A 24,676-nucleotide genomic window follows, 5' to 3' on the forward strand; every position below is an offset into this window, starting at 1 on the left:
TCGAGACCCGATGAAACAGACCCGGACTCGGACTCTGCCAATCAGACCGGCCACACACCGCCGGTCTGACCGACCCACTGTCGGCGGTCAGACCAGGGTCGGTCAGACCGGCCAAACAACGGCGGTCAGACCGGCCCAAGCAGAGGAAAACTGGCAGACTTCCAAACTTTGGTAATTTTCCCTATTTTATTTCTAAGTGCTAAATTTGGGTGTAAACACATGCCCCCTGCCCTTTTGATGAACAACGTGAATCTAAAAGCATAGAACATATTTTGGTCTTAGGGCGATAATTCAATTACTGGTCATAGAACCTCCTAAGTGCCTTGCCAAACACTCGGGAAGTATTTCTTCAAGTATTTCCCATTGATTGCTCGCTGAAAACGCTCTCCTTAAAGGGTCTCCAAAAAATATGCGTTCCCTCGAACAATGCCGTATACTTGATAAGGACCTTCCCAACTAGGAGACCACTTACCAAACTATCTGAATTGAGTACCCAAAGGCAAAATTGTCTTCCAAACCAAGTCTCCAACTTGAAACAACTTTGCTTTCACTCTTTTGTTGTACACCTTGGCCACCCTCTTTTTCTCTTTCTCTATCTCTTCCAAAGCTTTCAAACGCTTGTCGATGACTTCATCAAGATTGTCTCTCATCAATGTCCTGTAATCTTCACTTGATAAATTATCTTGTTTGATATATCTAAGAGAGCCAAGATTCACCTCAGCGGGCAAAATGGCTTCTTGACCATAAACCATCTCAAAAGGTGTGACTTTAGTGGCACCATGTTACATATCCTATGCACCCACAATGCTTCAGAAATCACTTCATGCCACTTTTTTGGGTATTCCTCAATCTTCTTTTTTACTAGCTTCAACAACGTCTTGTTACTCGACTCGGCTTGTCCATTAGCCCGAGCGTAGTAAGGAGAAGAACTCAACAATTTAACACCATAAGATTCGGCAAAACTCTTCACTTCCTTAGACATAAAAGAAGCTACTTGATCCGTAGTCAATATTTGCGGAATACCGAATCTATGGATAATATGCTTCAAAATAAAGTCAATTACCTCCGTATGAGTCATATTCTTGAGCGGCACGGCTTCGGCCCACTTGGTAAAGTAATTCGTTGCAACTAGCATGAACCTATGCCCCATTGATGACAAAGGATCAATTTGACCAATGAAATCCAAAGCGCAACCTCGGAACGGCCATGGTTTGATGATAGGATTCAACATGGTGGCGGGCGCCAATTGAACATTGCCGAATCGTTGACAAGCTTCACATCCCCTATAATATTTGAAACAATCTTCAATCATCCTCGGCCAATAGAAACCCGCTCTCCTAAGTAAACAATTCATCTTATGGGCCGATTGATGAGTTCCACAAATTCCTTCATGCACCTCTCCCATTGCTACTTTAGATTGATCATCATCTAAGCACTTCAATAGAACTCCATCTATATTTCGGCGATATAAATTTTCATCAAGCAATGTATATTTGATCGCTTGCCGCCGAATCTTTCGATCAACCTTAAGTGTAGGATTTTTCAAATATCTAATCAAAGGAATTCTCCAATCTTCTTCTGTTTCCTGGGCACAAATGTCCGAATTTATAATCAATTCGGCCTTTGAATCAATTGCATCGTGCCCCCCAGCTCTTTGCCCAACACCGGTCAGACCGACCGTGCAAGGCCTGTCAGATTGCCCGAGGTGCCGGTCAGACCGCCCCTGGTCACCGGTCAGAACGACCGTGCAATGCCAGTCAGACCGCCTCTGGTCTACAATTTTGCCAATTTTGCACAAAGGTTTAAAATCAAGCACCGGCTCTTCTAATATCAAAAATACTCCCCTCTTCACATTATAGCCAGATGCTTGTTGTGCTAAATCATTTACTCGAGAATTATCATGCCTAGCAATATGTCTAATAGCAAAATCATCAAAATTGGCAATAATATCCAAGCATTGATCAAGATACCTATTTAGTGATATGTCCAAACATTTGTAAGTTCCGGTAACTTATTGCACCACCAATTCCAAATCACTAAATGCTTCCACGTGCTTAGCTCCAACCATTTCCATCACTTGTAAGCCGAATAATAAAGCATTGTATTTGGCTTGATTATTTGTACAATAATACTCCAAACGAACCGATGACTCATAACACATGCCATTAGGTGAAAATAAAACTACTCCTATGCCTTGACCCTCCTTGCAAGAAGAACCATCAAAATAAATCTTCCAAGGTATAACTTCAGCCAAGCAAACCTCTTCCTCATAAGCATTATCTACATAATAGCCTACTATAAAATCAAATATAATTTGGCCTTTCATATATTTTAATGGTTCATAAGCCAAATCATATTCAATCAAAGCATATGCCCACTTGCCAATTCTCTCGCTTAAAATTGGCCTTTGCAACATGTGTTTAATAACATCGGCTTGACGAGCAACTATGCATGTACTACATAAAAAATAATGAATCAATTTGGTACAAGCATAGTATAGGCATAAACAAAGTCTCTCTATGAAAACATACCTCGTTTCGGCATGCAAAAGACGGCGGCTCAAATATGTAATGATATATTCCTTGCCATCTTCCTCTTCTGTCAAAACGGCACCAATGACTTTGTCTTCGAAAGCAATATATAACCGAAACGGCATTCCGTCTTTAGGCGCTCGCACCACAGGTGGAGTAGACAAATACTTCTTCAACCCCTCAGACGCTTCTTGTTGTTTTGCCCCCCAACTAAAATCGGCTTTTTTTTTTCAAGCGAAGTATAGGAACAAAATCATCGATTTTACCCGCTAGGATAGAAATAAATCCCCTCAAATAATTCACCTTACCTAGTAACTTTTAAACTTCTTTCTTGCATGTCGGTGCTTTGAAATCACGAATCTTTTCTATCTTCTTAGGATCAATCTCAACTCCTCTCTCATGCACCACGAATCCTAAATATTTTCCCGTCGACACACCAAAAGCACACTTGAGTAGGTTCATCTTCAAACCATACCGGCGCATCCTCTCAAAAGCTAACCTTAAAACGGCCATATGTCCCTCCATGCCATACGATTTGACAACAATATCATCAATATAGATTTCTAAGATAATACCTAGTAAATCATGGAAGATCAAATTCATTGCCCTTTGATATGTTGCACCGGCATTCTTCAATCCAAAAGTCATAACCACCCACTCAAATAAGCTAATAAATCCCGGACATCTAAAAGGCGTCTTGTACATATCCTCCTCCGCCATAAAGATTTGATTGTAGCTGGCATTACCATCCAAAAAGTTAATCACCTTATGACCCGAGGCATCATTAATCATCATGTCGGCTATAGGCATAGGATATTCATCTTTTGGAGTAGCTTTATTTAAATCTCTAAAGTCTATGGAAACCCTTCTTCTCCACCGGGACTATACTAGATACCCACCCCGCTTTCAACAACCGATCAATCTCCTCCTTGACCCGGTCATATAGCAAAGAATTGAAACGACGAGGTGGTTGTTTATAAGGCCTAAAACCCGGTTTAATTGGAAGCCGATGTTCGACAAGATCACGGCTAAGACCCGGCATCTCATGATACTCCCATGCGACGCAATCCACATACTCCTTAAGTAGCTCGATTATTTTAACCTTATAATCAGCTCTCATGTTTTTGTTTACAAAAGTCAGCCTTGTCTTAGTTCCATCACCTATGTCTACTTCCTCCAAAGGATCGGCCGATGTAAACCCTTGACCAAGCTTCTCTACTTCATCAAAATCTTCAATGGTTTCACCAATATCGTTCTTTGTAGACCGATATTCTTGCACCCTATTTTGCAACCACTCTAAATTAGCTTCTTTATTCATTACATAAAGTAATATGGCCTAACCGTGCTACACTAGCTAGCTTTACAGAGATAGGTACCAATTTGCCATCGGAAATACTAATAAAATCATAGCTAGAAAGATCCATCCCCAATAAGCATTGAATATTCCCACTCAAATGTTGCTTCGGCCATTGCAACCTCGGCCGATGTATCCGCTTGAACAATTTCAATATCATCGCCGTCCCATTGAATTAAACATTGATGCAAGGTAGAAGGCACACAAAAATTGGCATGGATCCAACAACGACCAAAAATAACATTGTAGTTACCTTGCACATTGACGATGAAGAAAGCGGTTGGTAATGTCTTGTTTCCCACGGTAAGATCCACCGAAAAAATACCTTTCGCCTCCGTTGGTTCACCATTGAAGCCATTGAGAATCATGTTAGTCTTCTTCAACTCATCATCTCCACGCCCCAACTTCTTGAACAACGAGTACGTCATCAAATTCACGGCGGCACCTCCATCTACTAGCATCCTAGAGACCGGCTTCCCATCAATATGACCTTTGAGATAAAGAGGCTTCATATGATGATTTGATTCATCGGGCTTCTCAAAAACCGCATCTTTAGGACCTAGTGAAAATTGAGCAACTTCGGCTTCATCCATAGCACAAGACTCCATAGGCAACATGCACACCATGTTGACATCCATGTCTTCCTTGGGAGATGATTCGTCCTTAGTAACCGATTGTTCTTCCTTCTCCTTTTGCACAACAACCGATTCTTCTCCCTCTATGGATTTACGCCTCCACACCTTTGTAGGCAGTGGTCGCAACTCGTTGAACCTTCTATCCCTCCGCTCTTCGGCCTCTCTCTGTTTTAATTCTTGGGCCCGAAGACGTTGCAACCTCCTCTTTTGGGTAGTCGTCAAATACTTAGGCATCCACCTTGGTTTCGGCTCCGTTCCAGGAGGTAAATAATGTCCCCTGTTGATTCTACCTGAAGACAATGAAGCCCCCGAGCTACCCTTTGTAAACCTCTCATCAAACCGGCGCTGGAGCCCGGTCAGACCGGTCAGAAGGCCCGGTTAGACAGGCTTGAGACCGACGGTTAGACCGGTCGTAGGGCTGCGGTCCGACCGGCCAGAGGGCCTAGTCAGACTGGTCGACTGCGACAAGATGGTCCCAGCTTCGGATTTGTTACTCGAAGACTCCCTAACTTCATCTCCAGATGGTACTGGCACATCATAAGATCCCACTTTAATAGTTATCACCTCCAAAGTCCTCGTCTCCACCTTAACGCGCTTTCCTTCCCTCTTTCCTTCATTGACCCGGTTTTTAACATAAAACTGGCCATTGTTTGGTGAAGACAAACGCTCACGAGCTGGCCTCCTTGGTCCTCCCCATCCTTGATTGTATTGCATTGGAGGCATATGATTGAACATTGGCAGTGTTGCCCCCCATGGCATGTAGCAACGAAAAGGATAACCCGGTGGCGGCATTGGATAAGAACCCCATGATATGTAGGTGATTCCGACCGTCTTGGTGAATGACCAAATCGCTCCCTAGGAGGTGATCTCGGTCTTTTTCCTTTATTGCGAGCTTTCTCACCACCTTACTTCTCATACTTATTCAAAAACATATCGATGGTTATTTTAGTCTTCTTAGGAGCTTTAGAACTTGAAGCTTCACTCCTATTCTCTTTCCAAACACCAACCTCCGGATTCTTTGGCACCATCATCTTTGGCCTAGGCTTTCAAATGATCACTCCTTTCCCTTTAGTAGATTCGGCTCGCTCCGGCCGAATCAACACATTCTTATCAATGAAATTAATTGTGTTCATCGGAAAAGGATCATTATCAAGCTTCATCTTGGAACCATCGGTGAATTTCAATCGTCCTTCATCTATGGCCGATTGAACCTGTCGTCGAAACACATTGCAATCATTAGTAGAATGAGAATGAGAATCATGCCATTTACAATAAGCTCGACGTTTCAATTCCTCTTGAGATGGTATGGCATGGCCTTTAGGTAATCTAATTTGTTTTTATTGCAAAAGATAATCAAAAATCTTATCACATTTGGCCATGTCAAAACTGTACTTAATCTCACTTTGCCGATCTTTATGAGGAGTCGGCATTAGATTAGAACAAACAAAAGGCTTATTTTTGTTAGTCCATGACCATTCAGCATCATACATGCCATGTTCACCCTCATCATCAGAATCACTAGCCTCAGGGTAATCAATCAAATTAACATTATGCTTTTTCTCATAGGGTCTAATGTCACGTCCCAAAACGACCCTAAAATATATCCTTTAAATTATGCCTATAATAATTAAAATCCTCGAGAAAGCCTCCAAAAATTAAAATGTGCAAAGTAAAAGTCAAATAAGGCTTAGAGGATTTTTGTATATTTCCTAAAAGCCTAAAATGTGTAAATAAATTTTAGTGGAATTTTCAGGGCACAAATAATAATTGTTAAGAAATAAACAAAGTTGAAAAGGTTTTATAAAAAGAAAAACCCTAAAAACCCTCCCTCCCTCTCTTGGGCTGGCTTGGCCTATTTCCCTCCCCCTCTCTCCTCTTCCCCGCGGCCCATCCGGCCTCTCCCCGCACGCGCGCCGCTGACTGGCGGGCCCGCCCGCCACCCTAGCTGACGGGTGGGGCCCACCCGTCATCTCTTTCCTCCCGCCGCTCCCGCCGCCTCGCCCGCGCCTAGCGCCGCCGCTGCCGCGAATCCCGCCGCCTCCTGTCGTCCCCGCGTGCGATAAAGTAGGGGGAAATATTCCCCGTGATCCCCTCCCCCTTTCCCCCCATTTTTCCCTCTCTCTCTCGCATTCAAATGGGCGGATTTGCTCCCGCAAATCTCGCCGGCGCCATTGATGGCGGCCGGACCTCCCGGCCGGTTTCCTTCCTCTCCCGGCCGCCCTCTCCCCCTTCCAACCCTATTTAAACCCTCTCCGCGCCTCCCTCGCCCGTTTCCGCCCCTTGCCGCACCGTCTCCTCGCCGGAATCGAGCTCGCGCCGTCGCCCTCTCTCTCCTCCATCGCCGACGACCTCCGGCCGGCCTTCTCCACTCGCCGGGACCGTCTCCCGCCCCGGCGTCGCCTCCTCCGGCTTCGCCGCATCGTCGCCGTCCACGTCTACCCCCTCGTCGAGCTCGCCGACCGCCGGAGCGCCGCCGTCCCCGTCGACCCGAGCCGCGCCGCCGCCTTCCTCCGCTCCGGCCGCCTTTTTCGTCGTCGCCGTCGACCTAGGGTGAGCCGTGGACCGCCGCCTCATTTCCCCCTTTCCCTCCTCTCTCTCGGCCGCCGCTCTGCCGTGCCTATGGCCGCCGCCGGCGACCATAGGGGCGCGAGCGCGCCGCCTCCCGCCGGCCGCGCCGACGTGGCCGCCTTTGGGCGCGCCGAGCGGCTGCTGCGTGGGGCCTGGCCGTCAGCCGCCCGTGCGCTCGGGTGTGGCTGACGCGTGGGGCCCACGGCGCCGGCCGGTGTGAGCCCGGGTGCACCCGGTCCCCCGTGGACCGTGAGGCTGCCGCGTGGGCCCCACTCCCGTGGACCCGCCCCCCTCCCCCTCGGCTGACGCAATAAACCATTTTTAAATTAAAATTTAAATGAAGAAATTCGCAAATATTCACTTAAAGAGCATATAAACTTCAAATGGCTATAACTTGGCCATTTGAACTCGGAATTGGACCGTTCAAGTCTCTAATTTTTCCTTAAGAAGTCAAGAACCCATTTTTGTGCTTTGTTCCTGCTTGTTATATGGAGTTTATTAGAGTAAAAGCCTTTTCCCTTTCCGTTGGTCGTGTAGACGCTGCAGCTTCGGAAGATCCGCTCTGTGTGGAGGTTGAAGCCGACGTTTGGGAAAGCGAGCAAGGCAAGTCACATCATCCTTGAACATATTGAATCCCAGTTTATAAAATTATTTTGATTTAAATTATTGCATTATCGCTTTATTTAAATTCCCGCGTTATCACTGTTTTATTTAGCCATGCCTATTTACCTTTGTTATGACCTTATTATTGTTATTGTTATTATTACCTTGTTCACCCTAGGAAAATAAAACCCCAACTAGTGGGTACTCTATTTATGGTTCCACTAGTATGAACTTAGGTAGATGCTTCGCTGGTTAATTAGGCAACATTAGGTGTTTTTACAACTCTAGACTTTGGGAATATTCATATCACCTGGACACTATGGAATGGTTGGATTATTGTGGAATTGGATTCACACCTCCCCCTCTATTCAAAATCCTCAATATGGTTTTAGGCTGGGCTCGGGGTGCATGGTTTTGATAGTAGCACCTCGGCCATATAAGGACCGGTCTTCGGGCCTCTGTTGCAAAGCACTACCATACTTCCACATGTCTAGTGGGTAAGACTTAGTTTGTGGCTCAGTCTAGTTATAAACAAAAGTACACGGATGGAGATGGACGAAGTCGGGGGTCGATGGACATCTCTAGGGCAAATGAAGGCTACACGAGCTGCGGCCCGGTAGTCGAGATGTCATGGCACAGGGCTGGTGTCTTGCTGCTAGGGGCTCAGTCCTGCCTACCTATCCCGGTGGTTCCGGCCGTAGGTTGGGTTGGGTCGGTACTCTTGTCTATGGCTAGGATGGGTTGGAAACTATGTCATGTCTTCCGTCCGTATGCCGTGGTGGTATGTGGCACGTGGTTACACGTGAGGAAGACATGTCTTGTGGGTAAAGATGTACACCTCTGATCAGAGTATAATCTATTCGAATAGCCGCGCCCTCGGTTGTGGGCAAGCCGAGCAATGTACCCAAGTTAGTGTTTTAATTCTTAAAACCTGCTTAACAACTAAAATGTGGAATGGTTGGCCTGGGTTGGCTTGGGACGAGCTGGGACCCAGGGTCGGGTTGCCAGTTCGGTCCAAATCATCGTAGGCCTTGGGTTAAGGCAGGTTCGTGTGGGTTCACGGCCTTGATTAATAATATTGTATAGCTCTAGGATCATATTTACAAAATAGCTTTGAGCAACTAAGTGTCTTTTAATGCTGTTTACTGCAAACCCTAACCCCCTCTATATTATAACCCTAACCCTTGTACTCCTTTGCATTTATTCTGCACTTGTGGGTGTGTCTTGTTGAGTACGGTGGTTGTACTCAGTCTTGCTCAATTTTTCCCAAACCCAGAAGAGGAGTTCCTGGATGATGAAGGCTTTGGTGTCTAGCTCGTGCCTGCCGTCAAGCGCCTGTGGTCGTCGCCCTAGTCTTCCGCTGTTTTTCGTTTGTCTTCCTGTGTGCTGGGCCTTCGCCGCCCATGTAATAAATTATCTATTTACGCTTCCGCTTGTTAAACTCTGTATTGTATCAACTTTTGGTGTTCCTTGCCTCCTGGAACAAGGAATAATACACGCACGTAAGGAATGCACGTTGGGTTGTTTCCGGTCGTGACGTCTAACAAATTTCTTACTATCCTTAACCCGGTTTTCCTGAGCCAGAGCCTTTTGCATGAGTTGACTAACATCAAGAAATTGTTGGCCTTCTAATCTTTCTTTAATAGGAACAATTAAACCATTAAAAGCAAGATCAGCCAAATCTCTATCAGTTATATTCAAGCTATAACATCAGTTTCTAACATCCATAAATCTCTTAATATAATCAATGACAGATTCATTGTATTTTTGCTGAACCGATGTCAAATCAGTTAGCCTAAGTTCAGTTTCACCATTATAGAAATAATCATGAAATCTTTGTTTTAATTGAGGCCAAGTATGAATATAATTTTCCGGTAAAGAAGTAAACCATGTAAAAGCAGTACCGGACCAAGATAAAGAAAACAAGCGCAATTTAAAAATATCAGAACTACTAGCCTCACCACATTGCGCTAAGAATTGACCTACATGCTCCCATGTGGTTCTACTATCCTCACCACTAAATTTGGTAAATTCGGGAACTCTATAACCACGAGGATATGGGATGTTGTCATAATAATCAGGATACGGCTTTTGGCAAACCTTAGCATGATTCCTAGATTCAACCCGAATTTATCCCTAATAATACCACTAATCGATTCCTCCATATTCTCAGGCCTATGTTGATTTGGTGGTGGGTTTGGTGGCCTAATTGGTTGTGGTTGCGGCGCAATTAATTATATTGGCCATATCTAGTATCGGGAGGATATCCTCTAGTAGGATCATTGTAAACATTAGGGATATGTGGGGGAACTTGGGGATTAGCAGTAGATACAGGGGGATCATGGGCTCGGACATGGTATAAAAGCCCGTTATTTGCCATTGGATCTACCCCCTGTATTGTGATAATTGCGCCGGTCTGACCGGTCCAGGGCCCGGTCTGACCGGCATCCAGAGGCACGGTCAGACCGGTTTGGGGTCCGGTCTGACCACCGGGGGAAAACCCGGTCTGACCGGCCATCTGGCCGGTCTGACCGGTGGCGAACGCGCGGTCTGACTGGCCGTTTGGCCCGGTCGGACCGGCTGATTGTGCAGCCACTCCCTCGCTGGTTGTTTGCATATTTGCTCCACCGGTTTTGCTATATATTTGATATACAGGAGGCTTGCTAGTAGTGGTAGAGGCTTTATCTTTGTATGAAAAATCGGCTAAGAAAGAACCGAATTTGTTCCTCAAAAAATCATCAAAACGAGATTTAATAGATGCATCTAATTTACTATTTAGAGTAGCAATGGATGAATCTATTGTACTTGCTATTTGTTGTTGGATAGGAAGTGATACCTCTTCAGTACTTACCACATCGAAATTAGGTTTAGGCAACGGTCCAGGCTTGAGCACCACACCTTGACGAGTCCTGGTGCATGTTCTCATCAATGCCTCCTACGTGATCGCCTTAATGTACTCCTTCATGGCCTTGTGCGCTTCCCCGTCAAGATCCTCCAATGAGATTGGGAAGATATTAGATGGTTCCACGTCCGCCTTGGTTGATGGCGGCTTTGTCATGGCGGCGTCGAAGTTGAGATGTCGTTGAGCAGATTTCCTTAGCGGAGTCGCTAAAAATCGTGTTGGCAACTTTTTGTGACAAATTGACAACCACGATCGCAGCACCTAAAGCTTTGCGGATAGTAGAGTCACCAACCACCCCAATCTAGTAAGCACTAGATCAAGATGGGTTTTTATAAGCTAAACCGACTAGCGGAGCCGATCTAGATGAAACCGTAGATAACTACCCTCTCGTGGGGAAAACGGAAGGTTTTCAGGACAAACCTTGAAAAAGGTATCGCACTCTTGCAGCGGCGGCGGACAATTTACGGCACAAATCGGCAAAGATAGACAAACTAAACTAGAACTAGAATCAAAAGTAAAATAACGATTCGATTGATTGATTGTAGATTGATTAGTTACAATTGAACCGGCCATGTCCCTTATATAGGGGTTGGTCTTGCCCTCTACAGGCCCTCCTCCACGTCCAACATGGGATAGAATCCAAAAGAAACCCGAAACATGCCTTCCCGAGTAAGGAAACCTCGAGACCCGACGAAATAGACCCGGACTCAGACTCTGCCGGTCAGACCGGCCACACACCGCCGGTCTGACCGACCAATTGTCGGCGGTTAGACCGGCCAACCAACGGCGATTAGACCGGCCCAAGCAGAGGAAAACTGGCAGACTTTCAAACTTTGGCAATTTTTCCTATTTTATTTCTAGGTGCTTAATTTAGGTGTAAACAGGATTCCTATAGTCCTGTTTGGGGAGTCGATAAGTTAATTCCTATGGATGTCTACTTGCCGGGCTGGTGTGTTGTTAGGCCTGCTACCCTACTAGTACCAGCACTGTGGCTGAGTTTAGTTACCTTCAAACTTCTAACTTTTTTGTCACATCAAATGTTTGGCATATGCATGGAGTATTAAATGTGGACAGAAAAAACCAATTGCCCAGTTTGCATGTAAATTGCGAGACGAATCTTTTGAGCCTAATTACGCCATGATTTGACAATGTGGTGCTACAGTAAACATTTGCTAATGATTGATTAATTAGGCTTAATAGATTTGTCTCGCAGTTTACATGCGGAATCTATAATTTGTTTTATTATTAGTCTACATTTAATACATCAAATGTGTGTCCGTATACGTCAAATTTTGTTTGCCAAAACAACTAAACATGGCCTGTATTGTCATGATGAGGACACAACTAGCTCGGATATAACCATGACTACCTTATGTATTAATCAACCAAAGGTGCATATGTTTTATATTAGATTTACTTGTTATATATTTGAACAAATGTTGCTACACAATAAGTTATGTGTGTTATCATTTGCAGAGTTACTTGCTTGGGTGAAAGAAAAGAGACCGAGCGTAAGGAATGCATGGATGATTGAAGAAGTTTATTGGGGACCAAATCAAGACCTTCTCCAAGTCTTCTTTCATCTCACCACATCACTTTTGGTCCATAGAAGACAAGAGATAAAATTCTACACGTTTTGGATTCGGATTCGGGCCTCCTAACATCATCAACTTCAAATGGACCTAGCTGCTGATTTAGAAAGAATTTAGGGGCCCATAAGTACTTGATGGAAATCTTATGGAGTCTACTTTCAGATAGTTTTGGTCCCATGTCAAAATTCCTACCAAGCTGCCAGGAATCTGCAAAACAAGCCACGTATCTCATCCAGTCCGAATCTGATTTAGGTTTTGGGCCTTATAATTGTGTCGTGGTCTTAGCCCAAGGGGGTGTGCGCCCTAGGGCAACCCTAGGACATCCCTAATCATACTTAATCAGGTGGCGCCACGGTTCCACTTCTACCTATTTGGTAAAATCAGGTGGCGCGGGGCATGTTCGACACGCATCCAAGGCGTCATCAGCACTAATGACTCAGCGCTGGTGTCTTGTCCACGTCCTTTCAACCCTAGACTGCCTGGGGCTCCCCATAAACCTATTTCATTTATGGCCGTCTCCCTAGCCGGTTCTGAGGTTGCGTCCTCACGCTTTTTGCCCCATAAACCTATTTCATTTATGGCCATCTCCCTAGCCGGTTCTGAGGTCGCGCCCTCACGCTTTTTGTGATGATAGTTCATCTGTTCTTAGGCGAGCGTCTCGAAGATGTCTTTGATGAATTGATAATGTATTTAATTTGTATGTTTCGACTTGCAGAAGAAAGCGGAAACTACAAGGACTAAGGTGTGCCCAGATCTTAGGACGGGGCAGTGTGACTTATAAGGACTAAGGTAAGGTGTGCCCGGATCATAGGACTGGTGCCCGGATCTTAGGACTGGGCGGTGTGACTTATAAGGACTAAGGTGTGCCCCCGGATCTTAGGACTGGGCGGTGTGACTTATAAGGACTAAGGTGTGCCCGGGACCTAGGACTGGGCGGTGTGACTTATAAGGACTAAGGTGTGCCCCCGGATCTTAGGACTGGGTGGTGTGACTTATAAGGACTAAGGTGTGCCCGGGACCCAGGATAAGTGTAACAGCACTCTCTCTAGAACCGAATAGCTAGCACATCCGATGGGCGGGCCCACTTACACATACCACTCCACTTACACTTTCGTCCTCGCTTTGTGTAAAAGGGTTAACCCGGGAGTGATATGGTTGGAGCGAAGAGGCCTTATAAGTTGGTTCCACTCGTGCTAAACTAGCAAGGTGGTACTAAACATGCACACACAGCTCACATGGGCCACCCAGGCCTCATCCTAATTGGGCCAGGTTATCACATACACCCCCCTCAAAGGACTTGACGTCCCCGTATGCCCAACTTACCCATGTAGCCACACAAGCATATAGGCAAATGTTCAGGAACACGCCACTTCTTAGCGCACGTCCGTACATCTAGTGTTGGCACTATATGCCATGCCATGTGCCTCACATAGAGTCCACATGTGCCATGTGCCATATGCCCGCACGCTGACCCATACACGCATCCGCGAGGGTCAGCTCTTATACAATTTGTAACAGCCCTCCCTCCAGAACCGCATAGCTAGCCCATCCGACAGGCAGGCCTACTTACACATACCACCCCACTTACACTTTCGTCAATGCTTCATGTAAAAGGGTTAACACGGGAGTGATATGGTTGGAGGGAAAAGGCCTTATAAGTTGGTTCCACCCGTGCTAAACTAGCAAGGTGGTACTAAACATGCGCATATAACTCACATGGGCGACACATGCCTCATCCTAATTGGGCCAGGATATCACAACAAGGTCGGGTCTGAGGCAGACCATAGTATATTTCTCTTAAGATGTAGATCTTGTATGTCTCTACGCCCCTCTGACCAAGTAGCGCAGGACTTACAAGGGCCAAGGTGAGCCCGGAACCCAAGACAAGACCGGGTCCGAGGCAGACCTTAGGTTACATTCTTAAGATATAGATTTTATAGGTCTCAACACTCCTCTTCACAGAGCAGTATGTGACCTAGATGAGCTAAGGTGAGCCCGAGACCTAGAGCAAGGTCGGGTCTGAGGCAGACCTTAGTCTACATTCTTATCCCGCAAACAGATAAAGGTGTGCCCCTAGCCACATCACCCTAGGGGTAGCTTTTTATTTTTAGGGATGGTTTAAGTACCTTGGTTCCCATTTCACCTACAGATGCACAATCCCAAATAGTAAACCTATAATGAATCTAAGTAAAAGAGACTCGGGTTTGTTTGGTAGAGCTCCAGCTCCCATATCCATCTTACCTTGAGCTTGAGCCCAACCAAATGGTCCAGATTAAACAAAAATGGGAGCGGTGTGGGGTAGAGCAATCTGAAAAAGTGAACTAGAGTGATGGAGCGGGGTTAGTCCAGCTCCACCACTCCACTCCGAACCTAAAGATAGCGCTACACATCCATTTTCTCATAAATTACAGCAAATTACCATCGAACTACCCTTCCATCCCCCTATCCCACACCGTTTCACATGAACCCTTCCCCGAACTCGCTCGAGGAGAACATGAGGCGGAGAGAGAGGTGCTAGGGCAGGACTCACCGACGCTGGCGGAGGAACCCTCCACCTCGGTTTTTCCCACCTATCTTGGCTGTGGCTGCGCACGGCGGCGGCGGAGTAGGTGACCTCCCTCCCTGCGTCTTCCCACCCTTTTCCTCCCAATCCCAATGACCCGTGGCCAACGTTGTCATGCTGAGAGAGGAGCACAAAGGGCGGTGGCGGCGCTTGGCTGCGAGGCTAGAAATGTTTTTATATTTTAGACTTTTTTATGTATTAATTTTATTAATAGACCATTCCCAAAAGTATTTTCAAACTGAATCTTTTGGCCACACCAGCCCGTCTGGCGTGGCCAAACAACTCTATCACGCCACGCTTAGCTGGAGTGGCAGTGCTGCCCTGCCACGCTAGCCTCTTGTCACACCACAACTGCTAGCATGGCCAAAAAGTTCAGTTTTCGGAAATACTTTTGGGAATGGTCTATTAATAAAATTAAAACATAAAAAAGTCTAAAAAATAAAAAAAATTCGCGAGGATGTTGAGGACGAGCATGACGACTAAGGTTGCGCATAATAAAAAAACCAGACCGGGCCGGCGGTCCAACCGGAAAAAACCGGAGCCAGCACTCCCACTGGTTCGGTTTGCTTTAAGGACCGCTCATGCAATCGACCCGGTGTCCCTGTGTGAACCGGACGGTTTTTCGAAAAACCGGCGACCCGGGCTATATTGGAATTTTTTTAATTTTTAATTTTTTTTGTTAAAATATTTACAAAAGTAATCTTGTGTTTCAAAATTTTACAAAACTAGTCGCCTGCCGCCCTTTGAGAGGGCAATTTTTAAAAATCGCCCTCCCAGAGGGCGATTTTCGTGACGTGGCTGACCACCGTTAGCGCACGCCTAACGGCCGGTTATAGGGGGGCTGCCATTTTGCAGGTGGCCCCCTTGCCGCCCATACGGAGGGCGGTCTAATGCTGTGCGGGGGGCCGCCTGCAAAAGGGCGGCCTGGTTTTTTGCAGGCGGCCCCCTTGCGGCCCTCCCTGAGGGCGATTTACTACTGTGCGGGGGGCCGCCTGCAAAAGGGCGGCGAGGCGGCCTGAAATTTTGCAGGCGGCCCCCTTGCCGCCCTTAGGGAGGGCAATTTTTACCCCTCCGACTATAAAACCCCTTCCCCCTCTCAGAATTTTCATTATATTCACTCAAAATCCAGAAAAAGAGAAAGAGGGATGATGTGACCATCAAGTATATGCATACAACCAAACATAAGAAATATAAAACATTGCCAAAGAATACATTGGATGAATGGAGGATCTACAGGATATTAATGTCCAATGAGTTTTGGAATCCAATTCGGCCTCCGAAGACAGCACTGACTTCAAACGGACCTAGCGCCTTCATGCCAACTCCGATTTGGGTGATCTTGGACTTCGTGGAAAGCTTATCTCGCTACCTTTCAAACGCATCCAGTCTCACATCCAAATTCATCTCGAGTCAACGGGAATCTCCAAAACAAGACAGTGCTGTTGCTGAAACCGAACTTGGGCCTTGGGCCTTATAATAGACTAGGCCCATCTCGGAAGTGTCTCCCTCCACCTCCACGAATTAGCACTTAACCCTAGCTTTATTTTCCTCTATAAATAGCTTTGTACATTCTCAAAAACATTTGGGTTTTGTTTAGTTGAATTTTGCCAAGTGCCATTCACCTTGTCTCTAGTCCTCGCTCGATTAGTCGGCGACTATAGATTCAGAGCCCCCAATAGTTGGTGTGTTGATTTGTCGGGTCGATTAGATCTACCACTTCAATCGCAACTATTCCTTTGTGCTTAATTCCCTATTCGCAATATTTAGATTGCATCTTATCTTGTTCTTGCAGTGTTCTCTCGTTTGCATTGCAGGGATCATCAACCGCGCGTCACGGTTGGTACGACATCGTTTGTGGTTTAGCGATTGCACGGTGTCCTGGACTTGTTCTGGTTGGTAGCCACGTCGCAAACGTCGCACTCGATCAAAGCGAGAGTTATCCCCCTCACCAGAAGATCGGGCCACGAGAGAGAGCGTCATCAAGGGAGGGGTGACGGGGAGGAGAAGGGGAGCGGCGAAGCCCTGCTGGTTTGCTGACTCCATCACAGGTAATACATTCATTTGAAATGCGTTTCCATTTTTTTGCTGCATTTTAGTTTTTTTACCATATACTTTAGTAGATTTGTAGCACACAGCCTATTTTAGAATTTGAGACATAGGACATACAACTTATTTGTAGTATCTTTAACTTAGGGCGTAGTATGTATTGATGAATGGGGGGTTAGATCTGGTTAGTATGATATGAACTTAGTTAACATAGCTATTTTTTCATCAGGCACAATGTTAAGTAAGGTCATGTTTCAGATAGTTCACGGTGAAGGCAACCTTAGATTTGGTCCTAATGGTGTTGATCAATCAGATTTTGTAATGACATCGAAGGGCATCGATAGGCCTGCCGAGAGATCATTTCAGTCAATTTATAATTGGTTGATGCGAGGATTTAGAATAGACTCAGAAGTCCACACAATGTCAGTATCGGTTGTAGTGAGTCGTGCAACGGAAGGTTATTTTTGGGAACTCATGCCGATGCATAGCACTGTTGCTTGGAAACGGTATCTGGAGATGGCTTTTGAAAGGTCATGGCCCCTGGTTATTTTTGTGTCGGTGCATGACAATGATAGAAATATTGCAATGGAAACCGAAGATGTCGAGGGTCCAAGCCATGTGGGGGATTTTGTTGAACCATCGGGGGAAGATGAGGGAAATGACACAGCGGTGGTGCAGGCCATGGGCATGGCGGATGAGGGGGAGAGAATCAGTACAATCGTTGATGAAATGGAGAGGGAAGATTCGGATAACGAGCAAGCGCAGTGCGATGCATCATCCGACGAGGAAGGTGATGTAATGCCCACTGATTGGACAAACGAGGACTTCTCGGGACTTGCTATCTCAGAGGGGCATCATGTACCCTGGGAATACAAGGATAACGAGGTAATTGAGGGTGCTACGTATGCTCATAAGGAGGAAATGAAGGAGGCATTGAAGCATTGGGCGGTATCATTGATGAGAGAGTTTAGGGTGGTCAAGTCAACCAATTATGTGTATGAAGTGAGGTGCGTGAAAGAAGATTGTCCATGGCGTGTTCATGCATATAAGGGTAAATGGAAAGATTATTGGAAAGTTAGCATTGTGACCGAGCACCAGTGCCACTTACAAGGGGTCAAGAAGTATCACCGCAACATCACATCAGCTTTTGTTGCAAGTGAGATGTACAGCAGTGTTGTCGGTAACTTTGGCTTTGAACCAAGAGCAATTATTAGCCACATTGAAGACAAATTCAAGTACACCATAACCAATGCCAAGGCTTGGAGAGCAAAACAGAAGGTTTTAGAGATGAGGTATGGCACTTTTGAAGCATCATATGATAATTTGCACCGTCTGTTGGCCACCATTGCCCAGAGGAATAGCAATACATACTATGAAGTGCATACATTTCCATCGACTGTTGATCCCAACAAGAGTGTGTTGCAAAGAACCTTTTTCTCATTGGGTGCTTGCATGAAGGCTTTTGTGCACTGCCGGCCTGTGTTATTTATAGATGGAACATTTTTGACCGGTAAATACAGAGGTAAGATATTGACAGCGATTGGAGTTGATGGGAACAATCAGGTGTTACCTATGGCTTTTGCATTTGTAGAGAGTGAGAACACCAAAAGCTAGTATTGGTTCTTGGACAGAGTGCAGAGAAAAGTCGTGTGTATGAGGCCCAATGTTTGCCTTATACATGATCGTCATGCGGGCATGTTGTGGGCTATTGACTACTTGCAGAACGGTTGGGAGGAGAAGGGAATTCCAGCTAAGTGGCCCGATGTTCGGAGTCGGTGGTGCATGCATCACATGGGTGCTAATTTTTACAAGCAATTCAAGAACAAGCATCTTATGGATCTTTTTAAAAGGCTCTGTGCACAGAATCAAGAGAAAAAAATTAATGAGTTGTGGAATAAGTTGGATGAGTTGACAAGCAAGCAAACTGACGAGCAATCTCGTCGACCACAAGCTGAAGGTGACGAGCCTCCGGTACCTCTTGGTGCACTACATGATGACCCACCCACAATGAGAAGGAGGTCAGGATCATCTATCCAAAAGTTCAGTCATTGGATTGAGAATGAACCAAAGGAGAAGTGGTCTCTATTGTTCGACACCGATGGTTCTCGATATGGCATAATGACAACTAATCTAGCCGAGGTTTACAACTGGGTAATGCGAGGAGTGCGAGGACTACCGTTGGTTGGTATAGTCGAATTTATCCTTCACGGCACGCAGGCCTACTTCAGGGATCGATACAAGAAAATTGGTCCCTCAATGGTAGATAACAAGATAATATTTGGCAGCGTAGTGACTAAGTACATGGAAGATAAAATTGCAAAGGCGCAGAGGCATAGAGTTGTGCCTCAAGGAACAAAAGTTCATCGGTATGAAATAATGTGTGTTGATAGGAGCAGGCGTGGAATCATGCGTAAGCATGCCATGCAGGGATGTGTATTGAAGGCTGATGGGGGATGCAGTTGCACCTGTATGAAGCCTAAGCGTCGACATCTGCCTTGCTCTCACGTACTTGCAGCAGTAGGTGATTGCGGCATACGTCCCGATGTCACCTTATTTCAGGAAGGAAGCAATCTTTCATACATGGAGTGAGGAGATATATGGGTTCGGGATCTCAGGATCTTACACAACTCAGAGGTCCCAAGTTTTTTTCATTCCCGATCCATCAAAGTTAAGGGTGAAAAAGGGGCGGCGTAAGACTAGACGCATCAGAAATGACATGGACGAGTCGGAAGCTGGTGGGAGGACTCTGCGCTGCAGCAAGTGTGACCAGCACAACCATACTTACAAGAAATGCCTGAAGACTGCACAGGGTCCAAGCGTCGAGGATGTTGGTCCATCTGGAGAGGCAAGTGATGGAAGAAGACCAGCTGGGGAAGAAACAACAACCAGGCGTGCACGTCCTAGGCGTCCTCGTGCGGCAGGCGATGCGATGGTCTAATATTGTTATTGAACCATGAACTCGAGCACTACTGTATCCTAATCAGTACTGAGACTAAGTATTTCAGTCATGTAATGTGATGAAATTAGTAGTCATGTATTGCGAACTATTCAGTATTGTATCCTAATAAGTACTGAGACTAAGTATTTATGTCATGTAATGTGATGAAATTAGTAGTCATGTATTGCGAATTATTGAGTATTGTATCCTAATGTTGTCGTACCAAGTACTCATATGTTGTAATTTCAATGAATTTCGTTGTAATCGTTAAACATTATGTTATTGTGTTGTGAACAATGTGAAATAGCATTGTACTGTTGTTATAATCTCTGTCAGGGTTTCAAATTTCGGAAACAGCCGAAATTTCGGAGGGGAGCGGCAGAACCGAAATTTCAGAAATTTCGGATTTTTTTCGTATGAAATTTTTTGAATTTTTGACTGATTTTGAGTGGATTTGAATAATATCTGACCAAATTCACAAAAAATTGCAAAAAAGGGAAAGTTTTGGGCGAGATATAAGAATTTCGGTGGGGGGCGAAATTTCGGAAATTTCGAACCGAAATTTCAATCCCTGATCTCTGTAGCATGCGACATCGAAGTTTATACTATCGTTAATTACTCATATGTTTAAGTAATTGTGCACTGATTGTTGTTATTTATATTTATTATGGTTCTGATAATTATTTTTGATGCAGCTATGGCGGACGACACACCTGAGCTCTTGAGTCGTGTCATTGACAGGAGCCACCGCTCGTACCTTCCGTCCACGTCCTTCACGCTAGCTGTTGCGTGTCGACCCGCGACACATTCCGTGGTACGCCTATTTTCAATTTTTTTTATGCACATTTGAGTCGACTTTCAATTTGATGTACTAATTTTCGACTTTCCATTATGCAGGTTGCGTGCGGCAGGCCTCCTACCGCTTTGTAGGCTTGTTGAGGTGGGGGCAGACGAGAGAGACCCTGCGAGGCGGTGGGATGCAGACCGGTCTCTCCTTGCCGCTCTGGCAGATTGCTGGACGCCTGAGACGCACACGTTCCATCTTCCCTGTGGGGAGATGGCTTCGACACTGCAGGACGTGTCGTACCTACTCGGACTACCACTGGCAGGAGACGCAGTTGGTCCCGTAGACGGTGGTGCTGGCTGGCAGGAGGATATCACTGAGCGCTTTTTGCCCGTGATGCGCCGTCCAGGTCTCCCACTGCCCACTGCACGACACGCGTACACTACAGTCGGGCCTACGAAGGCTTGGTTGCTTCAGTTCACTATAAGTCAGCTGGTCGAACTGGTTTATGTTCATTTCCACCGATATTTTGATTTGAACTAACTGTTGGATATTAATTGTAGGCGGAGATGCTCCACCCGGACGCCGATGAGTACTCGGTCCGACGCGCCGTTGAGGCGTACCTGCTTTGGCTGTTCGGTTGGGTGATGTTAACCAACACCCATGGGCATGCTGTGGATAAGGGTTTGATCCACTACGCACGGGCCATCGCGGATGCTGAGCCAGAGAACGTGCCACAGTGGAGCTGGGGATCTGCAGTGCTAGCGGCCACCTACCGTGCCCTCTGTGAGGCGTGCACGAAGACTGACGCGGGGGCGATCTTCGCTGGTTGCCCACTGCTCGTTCAGCTTTGGGCGGCAGAGAAGTTCGCCATAGGATGGCCTGTGGTGGACCACACAGCCTACACGATAGGTCGCAGCGCAAAGTGGCCAGAGGACGGCCCCACGATGGGGACATACTGGTGTCGACGTGGGGTAAGTGAAAACTTTATTGATTTTGTCATTTATTACATTCATCGGTCATTCTTGACATCTCTTTCCTTGTTTCCCTTGTTCAATGGTGCAGCGCAGTTACGCCCACGTGCAGGTGAGACGGAGCTACCCTGAGTTCGTGTTTGAATTTAACCGTCTCCAGCCCAACGACGTTGTCTGGGAGCCGTACACGAAGGAGGCCATCACAGCGAGAGCACCGCTTGGACTTTCGTCCTTGTGCACACGTGACATGGCCTACTGGCTCATGACCTTGCCGATGGTGTTCGACATCTACGTCGAGCCTCACTGCCCCCAGCGTGTGATGAGGCAGTTCGGCTTGAGGCAGGTCTTCCTGGGAAACACAGCGTCTACCGTCCTCCCTGCAGACCACTCTTGAGTACAAAGTGTTACAACACCGAATGTTATAAAACTTCATTCATCGAATTATCTAAGTTTCTGGTTATGATAGGTTGACTCGCTGGGGACAGCTACCCGGCACACTGTGGGCACCACGCGTACAGCAGTACGTGGGTGACTGGGTGTTAGCCCGGGACGAGGTGATCGACGATTTCGTTCCATACTCAGAGGACACCTACAGGGACTACCTACAGTGGTACTTGCCTCGCACTCGTGGCCGTGTGACATTCACTCCAGCCGCACCACAGCCACGACTTGCCACTGTCAGGGACGAGTACCCCACGCACCGTGACCGAGACTACTTCATGGGGGTACGTCGAACTTCTACTCACTTCTGGCAATTGTTTCTACTCAGTTCCTTCAATTATTTTCCTACTGACATGCTGTCTTATGTCTTGAATAGGCCGACGCGCCACAAGCTGTGAACGCCGATATTACCTTGATAATAGTGAGGTTGGACGCCGAGCTACACTTGAGTGATGCTGAGCAGAGGATTACCTTCGACCGGATGCAGGAGAAGATGCGCGCTGTCATGCGCGTCTTCTCTTGTCGTAGCGCCATGGACGCGGTACCTCCACCTCGTCCAGTACCACCACGTCCATGCACCCCTAGTACCGGAGTTGTGCGACCTACAGCTGGTTCTTCGCACGGTACTGCTCCGCCCAGAGGTTAGTTCAAGTATATATGATTTATTGTCGGTAACATGACTACGTCCTAACTAATATGTTACGCGCAGGTCCCCGTCTGCCTTCCGGCGCCTTTGTCGGAGGCAGCAGTTCATCGCAGAGATCGCCGATCCCTCGTCCTGACACGCAGCCACGAGGGATCTTTGCTAGTGGAGCCTCTTCCTCACACGCCGGTGGCACAGGTCCTACTGCCCGGTTCTATGACGATGACTTGCACGGCGCGCCAGACCAGGAGATACTTGGGTCCTCACAGCTTGGCGGAGCTCTGGAGGCGCACACCCAGGAGCAGCCACAGGTCACACCAGTGCAGGAGGGTCGAGCAGGTCGTGCTGTACCACCGGACCGTCTGACGTACTCCCAGGGACACGTTAGGGCGCAGGGCAGGAGGGACCGGGGTAAGAGGCTTCGGCAGTAGTGGTCCACCTATTGAGTGGTTGTGTGCACTTTTCTTTTGGCTTACTTTTGCTGTGTAGACCAGTATTACTTTTGCTGTTAGTACTACGGTACCATTGCCTTGACGCCCTGCTATTCCGTTCCTTCCACATGTCCACTACTACAACTATTCCATGCATACGAAGCCTAACTTTCGACGCGTGACGGTCCAGTCCATTACAGACAAAGCGTTTCGTCGAGTTGTCACGATCAACTTTGTACCACAGATTCCGCACGTGAATTAATTACTGCTCGCATGTGCTCATTTTCGCACGGTACTGCATATTAAAACTACTTACGCATACGACAACAAACTTTCGGCGCGTGAAGATCAGCTCCTTTAGGTAGCGCAGCAAACCACAGTACACATATACCTTGGTAGTTCGAGTTGTCACTATCATCTTTTGGCCCTGTTCTCGGAGATAAAGTGAATGATGCTCGTGCGTGCGCGTGTTGTCACATCAAGTGGGCTAGATGAACTCTCAATAAGTCTAGTTATAGCACTAGTTGTGGCCCTATATAATAGACAAGCCGAATACAAGCTCTTCATATCATCTTTCATCTTCCCACACATCTAGAGAGAATGGAAGCTCCATTTCTTGAGCGTCTCAACTGGCGAAGCGATCCTTTCGCCGGTTGGTTTCCACCATGGTGTGACCGGCCGTTATGCACTTGTGGGGATCGATGCATACTTAAGTCAAGCCTCATGGGAGAAACTCAGGGCAGGAGATTCTTCCAATGTGCAAACCTTGATCAGGTATCATTCATTCGTTACAAGTTCAATTAACTATACTGAACTCATAAAATGCTAACCGATTTCTACTCCATCATAACATATTACGCAGACATACCGTAGATTGTGCAACTACATTGAGTGGGTAGATACGGAGAACCCACAAAACGACGGAACACGTCCATATGCACGTATTGAATCAAGATCGGACTACCTTAGGCGGAAGGATGAGCATGAACGTCAGATTGCTGCGGAAGCTTTAGAATGGCAGGTAAACCCCCTGGGACTCCCCACATGGCGGGAACGTCCAGAGTGTCGTTTTGGTGACTGTTGTCAGGTGATAAGGTCCGTAAGACAACAAACTCGAGGACAAAGATGCTTCGTGTGTCCTAACATTGACGACGACGATTTCGTCGTAAGTATCATTTTTTTGGGTACCACTAATCACTACTTTCATGCACTTACCTCTATTTACACAATTTTTCAAATAGGAGGAGGTTAGGAAATGTCAATTCGTACATTGGATCGATGCGGTCAGAGTTACTTCCATTGGTCAAACGATAACGCAACCTGAGACGACCACGCAATTCATTCAGGCATGGATGGAGTATGAACATCAGGTACAAATTGCAAGCTTAGACTAGAGGAACAATCCATTAGGTTTACCTAAATGGTCGGAGCGTCCAAAGTGTGGTTGTAGAGATCACTGCCAGGTGGCTACCTCATTTGCAGAACAAACAATTGGCAGGAGATACTTTATCTGCCCCAATGTAGATGACGATTTCGTTGTACGTATAACAAATTCCAAATTTAAGTAGAATCTGCTTATTATTACTATCCTATCTGAATAACTATGTTTGTTTCTCATGGCAATCCAAGGAGGTGCGCATTCACTTTATGGATCGACAATGTCAATCCTAC

At 46.4% G+C, this 24,676-nt stretch overlaps 1 pseudogene; it reads right to left on the minus strand.

The window, feature by feature from the left end:
* Nucleotides 1-359: 359 nt before the first annotated feature.
* Nucleotides 360-1,150, minus strand: LOC127780224 (uncharacterized; annotated as a pseudogene).
* Between the last annotated feature and the right edge of the window lie 23,526 nt (nt 1,151-24,676).

Source organism: Oryza glaberrima, chromosome 7, assembly GCF_000147395.1.
Source record: "Oryza glaberrima chromosome 7, OglaRS2, whole genome shotgun sequence".
Classification (NCBI taxonomy): Eukaryota; Viridiplantae; Streptophyta; class Magnoliopsida; order Poales; family Poaceae; genus Oryza; species Oryza glaberrima.